Source organism: Lathamus discolor, chromosome 2 (genome assembly GCF_037157495.1).
Source record: "Lathamus discolor isolate bLatDis1 chromosome 2, bLatDis1.hap1, whole genome shotgun sequence".
Classification (NCBI taxonomy): Eukaryota; Metazoa; Chordata; class Aves; order Psittaciformes; family Psittacidae; genus Lathamus; species Lathamus discolor.
In genome coordinates, this window is record NC_088885.1 from 159323123 (window position 1) to 159338294 (window position 15172).

A 15172-nucleotide genomic window follows, 5' to 3' on the forward strand; every position below is an offset into this window, starting at 1 on the left:
TGGGGCTAGGTTACACCGAGGTGTTGAAATCCTGATGAGAACCTGCCCCTTGGCTTCCTCTCTTTCAAGCAAGGCAGGGAAATGATGCCCCAGGGGCATCCTAAACCTAATTACTGGTATTACCTGGTTTTATGGTGTCCCTGGGACTCCTCTATTGCCTAAATCCCAGCTTGGTCTTGGTTGTTACATACAGGATCATACCTGTACATGGGGGCATTAATAGGGGTATCCAGCAGTGGTGTCCAGGTATACCAAGCTCCAGAGGAGGTCATCACCCTTCCAGCTGCCCTGGGGGTGGAACCACACTGCAATACAGCTGTAATGGAGGCAGCTAAGTCTACATGAGTAATACATGGAGAGCCCATGGACTTTCAAGGGCTGTCCCATGGCTGTCCACACTATTTAACTGTTAGCATGGTTTTGGCCTGACCAACTAGGACCATCCCTGACAATTCCAGATCTGCTTTCCAATGGGTATTTTGGATTCAGCCACCTTATTTTAGAAGGAGAGAGCTCCATTATACACATGGGCACTAACTGACCCCAGGACCAGAACCCAACACAGGGCATTTCATTTGCTTTATGCCTTCCCAATGCTGTCCCAGACCTTGTCAAGACCAGAGTCTAGACAGGATACCAGAACAATACCATTGGAGACGAAGATTCATTGTTCTTCCAGACCTTTCCCTATAAGCCTTCAGAAATATCTGTCTGGATGGAACAGTAAGAGACACACTCTGACCTGGGGCTGTGCTGATCAGGGTTGTATCCTCCTCCTCCTCACCTCCATCTCTGTGTGTTTGCATAAACCTGACCCTGTTGCTTAGAAAACCCCAGCCTTGCTGTTATAAATAACTGAATAAAAAAGAATAAATAGTAAACATCTTGGAAAGTTCTTATTTTATGTTATTAATGGTGGCTGCAGAGCCCTGTTGCATGAAAAGCTATAAAAGAATAACTATAAAGCTATAAGAAGCTATAAAAGAATAACTATAAAGCCATAAGAAGCTATAAAAGAGGGATCTCTTCTCTACCAAGTCAAGCTAGCTTCAAACTGGCCTTTCCATGCCTGAACATCTCAGAATACATTCACAGGCGCAGATGGGTAAAATGACTGCAGGTGCTGGAGGACCAAGATGGGTCAAGCAGCTCCAATAGGGACCTCATCAATAGTCCAGCCCAGAAAAGGGCCTTGATAACACTGACCGGAACTGCAGTCCCCAGCACTATTGCAAGAGGTCCCACCCCAGATGCCTCATTGTGATTGCAGTTGTCCTGACTGCAGCATTCAAAAGTGTTTTGAGACACACTGCAAGCTGAAGTGGAGGTTTTGTGGATCAGCTTCTGCTGGTGAGCACCTGCAGCAAGAGTCCAATAAAACCAACCCGTGAACCCTCCCAAGAGCAAATCCTGACTCTACTCCGCAAGCAGCACACGAGATCATAGAATAGTTTGGGTTGGAAAGGACCTTAAGATCATCCAGTTCCAACCCCTCCCAGAGGCAGGGACACCTTCCACTAGACCATGTCACCCAAGGCTCTGTCCAACCTGGCCTTCAATACTGCCAGGGATGGGGCAGCCACAGCTTCTCTGGGCACCCTGTGCCAGCGCCTCAGCACCCTCACAGTAAAGAACTTTTTCCTTATCTCCAGCCTGAACTTCCCCTGTTTCAGTTTGAACCCATCACCCCTTGTCCTATCACTCCAGTCCCTGATGAAGAGCCCCTCTCCAGCATCCTTGTAGCCCCCTTCAGACACTGGAAGCTGCTCTGAGGTCTCCACGCAGCTTCTCTTCTCCAGGCTGAACAGCCCCAGTGTTCTCAGCCTGGCTCCATACGGGAGGTGCTCCAGCCCCTGAGCATCCTTGTTGCCTCCTCTGGACTCCAACAGCAACATGTCCTTCTATATGGGTTATGGTGTTCATTTAACTACTCCTTACCCGATGCTCAATCAAAGAAATAATCAGGCTTGACCTGTAACCTAACACTATTCAAGTTCTCCCAAAGTCACATGGAAGGAGAAGGTTCACTAACCCATGCAGCTCATGCCAGTGGGACTCACCAGCACCTACCTTCCTCACTACAGCCTCACAGGCTGTCTCATTCTTGACGCATGGGGAAGTCATCAGGTACTGCTCATCGCTGGTCTGGTTGGTGCAGGTGTAGCACAACAGTGAGTCGGCTACAGAGGAGGAACATAAGTGATTTTCATGAGCTCAAAGCAGGAATCCCCTTCCCAGTTGGACTTGTTCCCATCCTCATGCAGGCCACAGAATAAGACATAAAGGATTTGGCCAAGGTAGTTCTACCCTTCTACTATCCCACACCCAGAGTTGCTGAGCACACACTTCCCTACAGAAAACCCCTCCTTCCAGCTGGGTGGGAAGCAGAAACTTCATGCAGACATGGATGTTCAACTACTTCACTACAGCACTTAGTAGCTGGTCACAGAGCACTCAACTTTCAGCTCAAAGCTGAATTTCACACCCATCTAAAGAATGTGGCATGGGCGGGTTTGCAGAGTAAACCCAAAGGGCCCTTTCTGATGGCACACTGTGAGAACAGGGGAAAGTGATGGATTCTGGCTTGCTCTGTGGGCAGGGTGCCTGCAGCACAAGTGCTTTGGCAGCACGAAGGAGAAGCAAAGCTGACCATACAGACAGGGAAGGGAAATCTTATCTATCACTATCTTCTGGCTTCTTAAAGAACACTGGAGTTGGTCTTTGAGGCCAAAGCACCAGCTCTTTTCCATCCTATCCTAAGGCTTGCCATACTCAGGGCAACTCACTACATCCATGGAGAGGACAGCAGCCAGCCATGCCATCAGGAGAGCCCTCATTCCTGTTGTCTCTGCCCAAATAGTCCTCAGGGGAAGCAGGTCCCAATGCTCTGTAGTATCCTAGCTGGGAGGGTGGTCAATGGAAAGGCTGATACAGGTCAACTCGTGTTGCACAAGCCAGACCAGGGGGCTGACATGGACTTGCAGAGCAAGACAGCAGCAGTTCCTCTTTAAAAGAGGGAAGGAGATGAAAGGCGGGTAGGATGTGGTGACCACCTCAGGAGGAAGCAGGGCCAGATAAGGGGGATGAAGAGTCAGACTCGCACACTATGCATTGATGCTAGAGTAAAGGAGATACGCATGCTGGATCCAGGAAGGAGAAGACACTCTTTGAGAACAGGGAAAGTTCAGGTTGGATATAAGGAAGAAGTTCTTTACTGTGAGGGTGCTGAGGCGCTGGCACAGGGTGCCCAAAGAAGTGGCAAATGCCCCATCCCTAGCAGCATTCAAGGCCAGGTTGGACAGAGCCTTGGGTGACGTGGTCTAGTGTGAGGTGTCCCTGCCCATGGCAGGGGGTTGGAACTGGATGATCTTAAGGTCCTTTCCAACCCAAACCAGTCTGTGATTTTATGACCTGGATCCCCATCTTTAGTTGCTCACTCAGGGTCAAGCCTGGAGCTTTGGGTTAGCACTGGGGGGGGGTCTTCTTCTCCCTGCATTTATGCCTATTTCTATCCTGTGACTTAGTGCTGCTCCTCCAGCTCTGTTATTCCAGCTCCAAGATTGGTGTGGTACCAGACAGATCAGGGGAGATTAAGAGACTCAGAGAAAGGCTGGGATAAAGATGCAGTACTACTGCTACAACCTCAAAAGCTCATATTATGGGTAAAGAAAAAGCGCCCCATGTATGTGAGCATATGTATTATTAGCATCATTGTAGTCTTAACAGTCTGATCCAGGAATCATTGTTGGTCTAGATTTAACCACTATAAGAAACCAAAGAATAATCCTATATATAGAATATAAATATATTTATATGTATATATAATATATATAATTATCATTAATATTACTATTACACACACTTAGTGGTTTCTACCCCTTTTCTTGGTGTTATGCTCTCCCTTCCCACTCTTGGGGGTTTCATGCTGGTGACATTATATTGAGTTGGCAGCATCTGGAGCCCTGCACCAGGAAAGATAACACGTTAATGTTATGTTTGATGGTTCCTTCTTCCTCTCCCCAGGTTCCACCCACTCATTTCAATGATGCTTGGTAACTTTATTTCTTTTTACCTGCCTTTTTCCCTTGGCCTGCAGCCACATGTTACATCCCCATTTACGACAGGCAGTGAAGGGCCTGGAGCACAAGTGTGATGGGGAATGGCTGAGGGACATGGGGGGGTCAGTCTGGAGAAGAGAAGGCTCAGGGGGGACCTGATCGCTCCCTACAGGTGCCTGAGAGGAGGATGGAGCCAGGAGGGGCTGGGCTCTGCTCCCAAGGAACAAGGGATGGGACAAGAGGAAACAGCCTCAAGCTGCACCAGGACAGGTTTAGATGGAGCTGAGGAACAATTCCTGCCCCAAAGGGTGCTCAGGCATTGGAACAGGCTGCCCAGGGCAGGGCTGCAGGCACCGTCCTTGCAAGCATTCACACACCATGGAGACGAGGCCTCAGTGCCATGGGTTAGTGGTGGCCTTGGCAGTGCTGGGAATGGTTGGACTGGATGAGCTTAAAGGGCTTCTCCAACCTGGCTGATTCCATGCTTCATCACCCTGTACCTGCGCGCCTTTGCAGCACATCCCACATCTCCACTTGCCAAGATCTTCGCTGTTGCACCAAGCCTACATTTCTCTACACCGTGCCCTTGGGTCAGAGTTATAAATACCTCATTCTGCACAGAATAATGGCTTGTTGCTGCTGTCTATAGAAACCTACAGCTGCACTATACAAAATATACAGGAAAGTAAAACAAATTAGTTGTAGCCACTTGGTCACAGAGAAAAATTGCTCTTATCACTCAGCCAAGTTAATAAAGAAAAGCCTCAGGCAGGGCAAGACAAGCTCAGGCAGAGCCAACCTCACAAGCCTCAACGCAGAGGTCTTGCAACCTCAGTACAAAGATGCTGGTCCAGTACTAGCAATGGCAATGCCAAATTAAAGTGCTGAGGAATAGAAACCATCTTGTCTTGGAACCTCAAAGGGGACAAACTGGACTGAGTTGCTCTTTGGTTTATTCATCGGATCATATCTCCTGGGTTTGGGTTTTGGGGGTGGTGGTGGTGGTTGTTTTTTCCCAGCACACAGGAAGGAACTATGAGAACAACCCAGCTCAGCCCTTGGAGAAGCTCTTTCAAAGGTGACAATATAGGGAAAGGGGGAAAAAAAGGAAAGGAAAGGAAAGGGGGGGAAAAAGGAGGGGAAAGGGGGGAAAGCAGAAGAAGGGAAGAGAAACTTAGGGGTTCTGAAGCCACAGACCAGGCACTTTGGCCTTAAGGGAGTTAAAGGCCCACACTGCCGAGCCTGCCCAATTGGCTGTAGGGAAAGTGGAACTAAGTCAAACATCACCAAGAGCAGTAAAGGACACCATGGAAGGAGTCCCGAGTGAATCACAGCCTGCCACAGCACAGGACACACATCAATTGTAGAGATGCTCAACTCTTTGCCAGCATGGCCAAGACCCCATTGTGTGCTCATGTGGTGTCAGGACAAAGCCGCAGTTTGTGATACCCCCTTGAATCATAGAATAGTTAGGGTTGGAAAGGACCTCAAGATCATCCAGTTCCAACCCCCTTGCCATGGGCAGGGACACCTCACACTAAACCATCCCATCCAAGTCTTCATCCAACCTGGCCTTGAACACTGCCAGTGATGGAGCACTCACAACGTCCCTGGGCAACCCATTCCAGTGCCTCACCACCCTCACAGGAAAGAATTTCCTCCTTAGATCCAATCTAAACTTCCCCTGTTTAAGTTTTAACCCATTACCCCTTGTCCTGTCACTACAGTCCCTGACAAAGAGTCCCTCCCCAGCATCCCTATAGGCCCCCTTCAGGTACTGGAAGGCTGCTATGAGGTCTCCATGCAGCCTTCTCTTCTCCAGGCTGAACAGCCCCAACTTCTGGGAATGAAGCAGAAAGCTGGATGAGACAGCAGGCTGTAGCTATCCAATACAGGATCCCACAGGAGAAGGAAGAGAAGCACAGTACAAAGATGAAAAAGGACTGTGCCATGTTCCTGGGCCAGGAAGAGCCATCAGAGGTGCTGGGTCCAGCTCCTCATCTCCCCTCACCACCTTCAAATGCCATCCCCAGAAAGGCAGCAGCAGAATTCACTTTTGCAGACACTTGCATTCATCCCATGCCTAATTTTGTTGGGAATCATAGACTGGTTTGGGTTGGAAAGGACCTTAAGACCATTTGTTTCCAACCCCCAGCCATGGGCAGGGACACCTCACACTAGACCATGGCACCCAAGGCTCTGTCCAACCTGGCCTTCAACCCTGCCAGGGATGGAGCATTTGCAGCTTCCCTGAGCAACCCATTCCAGCGCCTCAGCACCCTCACAGGGAAGAACTTTCTGCTTTAATCCAATCTGAGCTTCCGTTGTTTCAGTCTGAACCCATCACCCCTTGTCCTATCACTGCAGTCCCTGATGAAGAGTCCCTCTCCAGCGTCCTTATAGGGCCCCTTCAGACACTGGAAGCTGCTCTGAGGTCTCCACGCAGCTTCTCTTCTCCAGGCTGAACAGCCCCAATGTTCTGTACAGGAGGTGCTCCAGGCCCTGATCATCCCTTCCTGCATAAAGAAATGGGGACAGTGCTGGGTGCAAGAATGCCCACGATGAATGGACATTTAAACCCTTCGCGTCTTCCCTCTTGTAGAAGTGGTGTTTGCAGCACCAAGAATGAACTTTGGGAAGCCAAGATCTGTTTCTGCCTTGGGGGACTACTAAGAATGAAACATGAGGCCCTAATTAAAAGCAGTTGTGATAATTGCCACCCCATTGTCTTCCACTTGGGCAAACTAAGCCTTCAGGAGTCAAAGAGTCCAGCTAGAGCTTGAGAAATAGATGGAAGAGATTACACAGAGCAGCTCTAGAACAAGAAAAAACAAAGCCAAATTGCTCATCCAAGTATAGATAAGCTCTAGGCGAGGATTAGAGACTTCCTTGTCTGTCCCACCTTGGCAGGTAACTCATCTGCCCTGTTTACAAGGGAAAGGGCAGTCTGTATGCAACCCAGCAAGCTCGAATCACAGCATTCTTCTGAAAGGCATCAGCTCTCTGCCTCACCATCCCTCCTGCAACACAGGGCAATACCAGGACGATACAAGGGAACTTCTGGAAGCTACCTCAGGCTGCAGAGAGCTCACATCAAGCTCTTCTCTGGCTCGCAACAGGAGGAGGAACTTACGAGCACTCGTGGAGCTGTGAAAGCAGTTATTCAAAGGCTTATTTTCTGACTCAAGACAATCACTTATAATTGCAGCTTAATCCAGACTTGAATGAAGAATATTAATAAAGCAATTTGATAGAATTCCTCATGCCCCAGCTTGCCAGGGCTCAGGATTAGGGGCAAGAGCTGCTCTCAAAGCTTGGGACAACCTCAGCTAAAATTCTTTAAGCTTCTTTAAAATTCTTTATTTCCCTTTTGAATAACCCATCTGGCTGAAAACATCACCACTACAGCTAAAAAGATTGCATAGGAAGAACCAGCCTATGTGTTAACTCATTTACTCCCTGTGGGACATCCACAATGGGCAGCCATCCCCCTTCCGCAGCTGCACAGAGCAAGTGCCAGTTGTCCTTCATCAGGGCATAAACCTGATATCCTGGAGTTTCACCCCTGCTTTTGAAGCCTTTCCTCTATTAAACTGCCCTTCATTTTATCACAGGGATCTCATTTCTCACAGGTCAATGGTTTGCTTTCCTTGGCATCAGCAGTGCCGCATTACAAACACGTGGCAGAGGTTAATTTCGGTCCCATTTGAGCTTATTTTACAGCAGCCTGAGCTTGGCTGACTGCTGATGAACACAGAGTACAACCGTAAAGCCAGGGAGCTCCTTGAGCATGGTTTATTTATGCCAAACCACAGATGTGATCTTCTCTCCTGTGTTGGAAAGGGAAATGCCTCCATCCATCACATTCAGAGACAAGAGGGGCTGAAGCACAGCAGCAACAACCTTAAGTTAAATATTGCTCTACCCCTTTCTTCTTATACTGAGAAAAACATTCCCCTTTGAAGTTTCCGTTCATTTTTCACCATTTTTTCCCCATTTTACAACATCAGACCTTTTTAAGGGAAGAAGGAAAAGGATGAAAAACCCTCTGGAAACCCTTCGCATCTTCTCACATCCCCACAGGGGTTTCCCACCTATCAGGCTACAGTTCTTCTGTTTTCTCCTTAATCTGATCACTCACCAGGGAGAAGATGCAGAACAATTTGGTGGCCTTCGATGATGGGGCTACGGAACTGATGGATAACAGTAAAGCAGTTGATGTCATCTACCTGGACTTGTGCAAAGCGTTTGACACTGTCCCACACCACATCCTTCTCTCTAAATTGGAGAGATATCGATTTGATGGATGGACCACTCGGTGGATAAGGAACTGGCTGGATGGCCGCACACAAAGAGTTGTGGGTACCCTGGAGACAGAGGATATAAAGAAGGCAGAGGTGCTGAATGCCTTCTTTGCCTCTGTCTTTACTCCTGCAGACTCTCCCCGAGGGCCCCGGATTTCTATAGCCCCAGAAGGAGTCAGGACAAAGGAGGAGTTTGCTTTGGTAGATGAGGATTGGGTTAGGGATCAGCTATGCAATCTGGACATCTGTAAATCGATGGGTCCGGATGGAATGCACCCACGGGTGCTGAGGGAGCTGGCGGAGGTCATTGCTAGGCCACTTTCCATCATCTTTGGAAAGTCGTGGGAAACGGGCGAGGTGCCTGAGGATTGGCGGATGGCAAAGGTCACACCAATCTATAAGAAGGGCAAGAAGGAGGACCCGGGTAATTATAGACCGGTCAGCCTTACCTCCATCCCTGGAAAGGTGATGGAACAACTTATTCTTGACTCCATCACTAGGCATATCAAGGATGAGGGGGTCATTAAGAACAGCCAACATGGTTTTATGAGGGGGAAGTCATGTATGACCAACCTTATAGCCTTCTATGAGGAAGTGACTAGGTGGAGGGATGATGGTAGAGCGGTAGATGTAGTTTTTCTTGATTTCAGTAAGGCATTTGATACTGTCTCCCACAGCATCCTCATAGATAAGCTAAGGAAGTGTGGGCTTGACGATCAAGTAGTGAGGTGGATCGAGAACTGGTTGAAAGGAAGAAGGCAGAGAGTTGTGGTCAATGGCGCAGAATCTAGCTGGAGGTCTGTGACTAGTGGAGTTCCTCAGGGGTCGGTGCTGGGACCGGTGCTGTTTAATATTTTCATCAATGACCTGGATGAGGGAACTGAGTGCACCCTCAGCAAGTTTGCTGATGACACAAAACTGGGAGGAGTGGCTGACACACCAGAGGACTGTGCTGCCATTCAGCGAGACCTGGACAGGCTGGAGAGTTGGGCGGGGAGAAACTTGATGAAATTTAACAAGGGCAAGTGTAGAGTCTTGCATCTGGGGAAGAACAACCCCATGTACCAGTACAGGTTGGGGGTTGACCTGCTGGAAAGTAGCGAAGGGGAAAGGGACCTGGGGGTCCTGGTGGATAGGAGGATGACCATGAGCCAGCAATGTGCTCTTGTGGCCAAGAAGGCAAATGGCATCTTAGGGTGCATTAGAAAGGGAGTGGTTAGTAGGTCAAGAGAGGTTCTCCTCCCCCTCTACTCAGCCTTGGTGAGGCCGCATCTGGAATATTGTGTCCAGTTCTGGGCCCCTCTGTTCAAGAAGGACAGGGAATTGCTTGAAGGAGTCCAGCGCAGAGCCACAAAGATGATTAAGGGAGTGGAACATCTCCCTTATGAGGAGAGGCTGAGGGAGCTGGGTCTCTTTAGCTTGGAGAAGAGGAGACTGAGGGGTGACCTCATCAATGTTTACAAATATGTAAAGGGTAGGTGTCAGGATGATGGAGCTAGGCTTTTTTCAGTGATATCCAGTGATAGGACAAGGGGCAATGGGTGTAAACTGGAGCATAGGAAGTTCCACGTTAACATCAGGAAGAACTTCTTTACTGTAAGAGTGACAGAGCACTGGAACAGGTTGCCCAGGGGGGTTGTGGAGTCTCCTACACTGGAGATATTCAAGGCCCGCCTGGGCAAGTTCCTGTGTGATGTACTGTAGGTTACCCTGCTCTTGCAGGGGGGTTGGACTAGATGATCTTTTTAGGTCCCTTCCAACCCTTGGGATTCTGTGTGATTCTGTGTGGTCAATGGCTCGATGTCCGGCTGGAGACCAGTAACGAGTGGTGTTCCTCAGGGATCGGTGTTGGGACCGGTCTTGTTCAACACCTTTGCTGCTGACATGGACAGTGGGATTGAGTGCGCCCTCAGCAAGTTTGCCGATGACACCAAGCTGTGTGGTCCGGTTGATATGCTGGAGGGAAGGGATGCCATCCAGAGGGACCTTGACACGCTTGTGAGGTGGGCTGATGCCAGCCTTATGAAGTTCAACCATGCCAAGTGCAAGGTCCTACAGCTGGGTCGGAGCAATCCCAGGCACAGCTACAGACTGGGCAGAGAAGAGATTCAGAGCGGCCCTGCAGAGAAGGACTTGGGGGTGCTGGTCAATGAGAAACTTTGAACATGAGCCGGCTGCAGTGTGCGCTCGCAGCCCAGAAACCAACCGGATCCTGGGCTGCATCCAAAGGAGTGTGACCAGCAGGTCGAAGGAGGTGATCCTGCCCCTCTACTCTGCTCTTGTGAGACCTCACCTGGAGCATTGTGTGCAGTTCTGGTGTCCTCAACATAAAAAGGACATGGAACTGCTGGAACAAGTCCAGAGGAGGCCATGAGGATCATCAGGGGACTGGAGCACCTCCCGTGTGAAGACAGGCTGAGGAAGTTGGGACTGTTCAGCCTGGAGAAGAGAAGGCTGCGTGGGGACCTAATAACAGCCTTCCAGTATCTGAAGGGGGCCTATAGGGATGCTGGGCAGGGACTCTTCATCAGGGACTGCAGTGACAGGACAAGGGGTAACGGGTTAAAACTTAAACAGGGGAAGTTTAGATTGGATCTAAGGAGGAAATTCTTTCCTGTTAGGCTGGTGAGACACTGGAATGGGTTGCCCAGGGAGGCTGTGAGTGCTCCATCCCTGGCAGTGTTCAAGGCCAGGTTGGATGAAGCCTTGTGTGGGATGGTTTAGTGTGAGGTGTCCCTGTCCATGGCAGGGGGGTTGGAACTGGATGATCTTGAGGTCCTTTCCAACCCTATTCTATGATTCTAACACAAGCAGCAGCTCAACAGCACATGCTCCCTGCTGAAGGGTTTCATCACACACCCACCTCCCTCTTTGCACTGATTCAGATGAATCAGCCCAAAGCCCATCTCTCCAACCACCTACAGGTGAGCAAAGGCACCACCGTTAAGCAGATGAAAGAGCAACTAAAGCAGCTTCAGTATCTGCTCATCCTCAAAGTGGTTGTGTCACCCTCCCTGAAGAAGTTTAAAAGACATGGAGATGTGATGCTTAGGGACATGGTTTAGTGGTGGACTTGGCAGTGCTGGGTTAATGGTTGGACTCTATGAGCTTAAAGTTCTTTTCCAACCTATTCTAGGATTCGAACAACGTGCCAGGACCCTCAGTCCATCCCATGCATCCCGTGGGCTGCCAATCACAAACGGTATGGAAAGCAGCTTTGGGAAACAGGAGGTTGACACAATTTTAAGGATCAAAAGGATCCCCATCAAGATGGACACTCATCCCGAGCTTGACCCATTCTGAGGAGAAAGCATGTGGGAAGGTTTCCGATGAGCATAGCTTGGTCTAAGGACTTTAGAATCATAGAATAGTTAGGGTTGGAAAAGACCTTAAGCTCATCCAGTTCAGTGCCATTGTGCCAGCTTTATGTTTCCATCTCTTTAGGATGCTGATGCAGAAGCAAGAGGCAGGGACAGGGCTCTACTGGAATCTTTAACTTCTTATGCAGGAAGAGGTATTGCTTGTACATCCTCAAGCTATAGATTTGAGATGGTCCTACCTCCTTCTGCCACATCCCTACAAGCTCATGAAGTTCAGTGAGGTCCCATACATGGGGCTGAATGACCCCATGCAACACAGCAGGCTAGAGCAGAGCAGGCTAAGGTGAGGTAAAGTTGCTGCCTTCAGCTATTCAATGGAGGAAGTAGCTATAGAGACACCACAGCTCAAAGGCACACAGAGGAAAGACAAGCAGCTGGTTATGAGATGCATCAAGGGGAATTCGAACCAGATGTAAGCACGGAAGAAGGGTTTTCCAGAGCAGTAATGAACTCAATAATTCCTCAATATTTCTTGGAAGAGACTGAACATAGGCAGCAGATGCCAAAGCAAGACAATATGAACTTCTCACCACCTCCTGCCACCCACAGGTGCCATCACATAGCACAGGATGGCCCTAGCACATAGGAAGGGAGACAAACCCCATCTCCCAGAAGGCTCTTTTAAAGGATCACTGTGTAACTAGAACAGCCCTAAGCCCATCCCAGCATGAGCAGTCACCTCTGTTTGTGGTGAATTCGTCTTGAGGTCTCCTCCCAACCAATATGAACAACAGGCATCTACGAAAAGCACATTAGTAACTCAAGGAGTTCCAGGGGAAGGTCCCACTTATGGTTTTGCCTGAAACCAGATCTTCCCTTTTTGGGTTGTTTTAAACTGAAAAGAGAAGGAAGCAATTGCAAAGGGAAAAAAAGCTCAATTTTTTACTTATTTCACCAGTCAAATACTGGCAGAAATGGTAGTATCTTGACTCTGGGCTACGAAGTGTCTTAAGCATCAAAGCAGAGGCTTTTCTATGCCTACAGAAGGCACTTCTTTAGAGAAGCCAAGCTAAAAACAGTGCTGGAAGAGCCAAGGCAGACAGGGTTAATCAGAATCATAGAATGGTTTGGGTTGGAAAGGACCTTAAGATCATTCAGTTCCAACCCCTGCCATGGGCAGGGACACCTCACACTAGACCATGGCACCCAAGGCTCTGTCCAACCTGGCCTTCAACACTGCCAGGGATGGGGCAGCCACAGCTTCTCTGGGCACCCTGTGCCAGCGCCTCAGCACCCTCACAGGGAAGAGCTTCTTCCTTATCTCCAACCTGAACTTCCCCTGTTTCAGTCTGAACCCATCACCCCTTGTCCTATCACTCCAGTCCCTGATGAAGAGTCCCTCTCCAGCATCCTTGTAGCCCCCTTCAGATACTATCAATAGCTTGGAGTCACTGAACAAGCCCAAACTGTTGGGCTGGGAGAGGGATCCTACCCTCAGAGGTGTCTGATGGGGAGGAGATGCTCTTCAGGGCCTTGAGCAGTGCAAAACCCATCAGATGAGGCACCAGGATACTGCTGCTTTGCGCCACTGTGAACATCAAGGATGAGCAGCTCAACTTCTCTAACCTGTATCTCATTTGCTTATGGCAAAAGGCCAGAAGGACACTGCCCAGACTTATCAGCCTCAAGCTTAGTTGTTCCAAGCACATTGCGTTACTCACCCCAGCATGAGCTCTTTGATACCTGGCACACACGTGAACTCTCCACCTTGTTTTACTTCATACCTCCCATGCATTTAGGCTTCAATCTTGATGCCACTGAGCTCTCTGACAGAAGTGATCAGGCCCCATAGGGAAATACAAGCCAGGGTGACACCCTTCTGGGGAAAAGACGCTTCATTTAAGCTCCTAATGAACAACCAACAATTACGGTTCTGCTGACACTGGCAGATCTTTACAGCCCTGACATCCAGAGCATCCAAGTGTGGCCAGGCAGCCCTACAGTACTGCACAGAGCCCATATGCCAGCCTGGACCTCCTTGTTTGCTGCAGGACAAGAGGCAAACACAAGGTTCCTTAGCTGAGCTCTCATTGGAGTTGAACCACTTCAGTTTTGCTCCAAGCATGGCCTCTTGCAGGGAAGCAGGATGCTTTGATACAGACAAGGGAGATGTGGAGGAAAGCACAGCCACCTAGGGAGTCATAAAAGTTCAGGTTGGAAAGGGCCTTAAAGTTACCCAGTTCCAACCCCCTGCCACGGGCAGGGACACCTTCCACTAGGGCAGGTTGCTCCAAGCCCCTGTGTCCAGCCTGGCCTTCAACACTGCCAGGGATGGGGCAGCCACAGCTTCTCTGGGCACCCTGTGCCAGCACCTCAGCACCCTCACAGGGAAGAGCTTCTGCCGTATCTCCAACCTGAACTTCCCCTATTTCAGTCTGAACCCATCACCCCTTGTCTTGTCACTGCAGTCCCTGATGAAGAGCCCCTCTCCAGCATCCTCATAGCCCCCTTCAGACACTGGAAGCTGCTCTGAGGTCTCCACGCAGCTTCTCTTCTCCAGGCTGAACAGCCCCAATGTTCTCAGCCTGGCTCCATACAGGAGGTGCTCCAGTCCCTGATCATCCTCATGGCCTCCTCTGGACTTGCTCCAACAGCTCCATGTCCTTCTTATGCCAAGGACACCAGAAAGCATGAAGCACTGCATGCACCCCCCTTTGTGGATCCACTGCCCCATCAACAACAGGGTGAGGAGGAACAGGGCTATGTGGTATGGCAATTACTCAGCTTTTCCCCCCCATTAACTCAGCAGAGGATCACAGCACTGATGGCAACCTGCTGGAGGAGAGGCCAAGGACCAAGTTATTCATTTCCCTTCCCTATGGTTCAATAGAAACACCTACAGTGCTCATCCAATTGCATCCGACTCCTTTTTCCTGTTAGTAGTAAAGAGGAGCACTGTTTTATTAGGGGCTTGGCTACAATTCCTCCCTTATTAGGGATGCAGCAAACTTCCTTACCACAGTCTGTGGCAAATATTCACTTTAACCTGTTTTTGAAAGCCAGAAAGCATTTAAATAGGCTGGGCAGAAAACCATCTCCATCCATTCAGACCACACTGGTTACCTCTGTTACATCCAACACAGGTCAAGGCATCCTTGGCAGCTCCTGCCTGCTGCTTGTACAGCTGGTAACTAGTCTACCTTTGCCAGAAACAAACCTTGCCACCATTCAGATTGATTTAGATCCCTGATTCAGGAGTCCATTGCCTGCATAAGCTCTTGGGGCTTGAAGAGACAGTCATAGAATCATGTTAAGTCCAGTTAAGAGTGTCACAAGCTGTCGCCTCAGCCAAGCAGAGGAACACACCCCGATGCAGATGTTAAGACAGCACTGGCTTCACCCCTGCATTACCACTTGTGTTTGTCACTCTGCTATCATGCAGCAGTTCAATTCTGGTGGCTCAGTGCTGTGCATGGGCCCTTAGGGATGA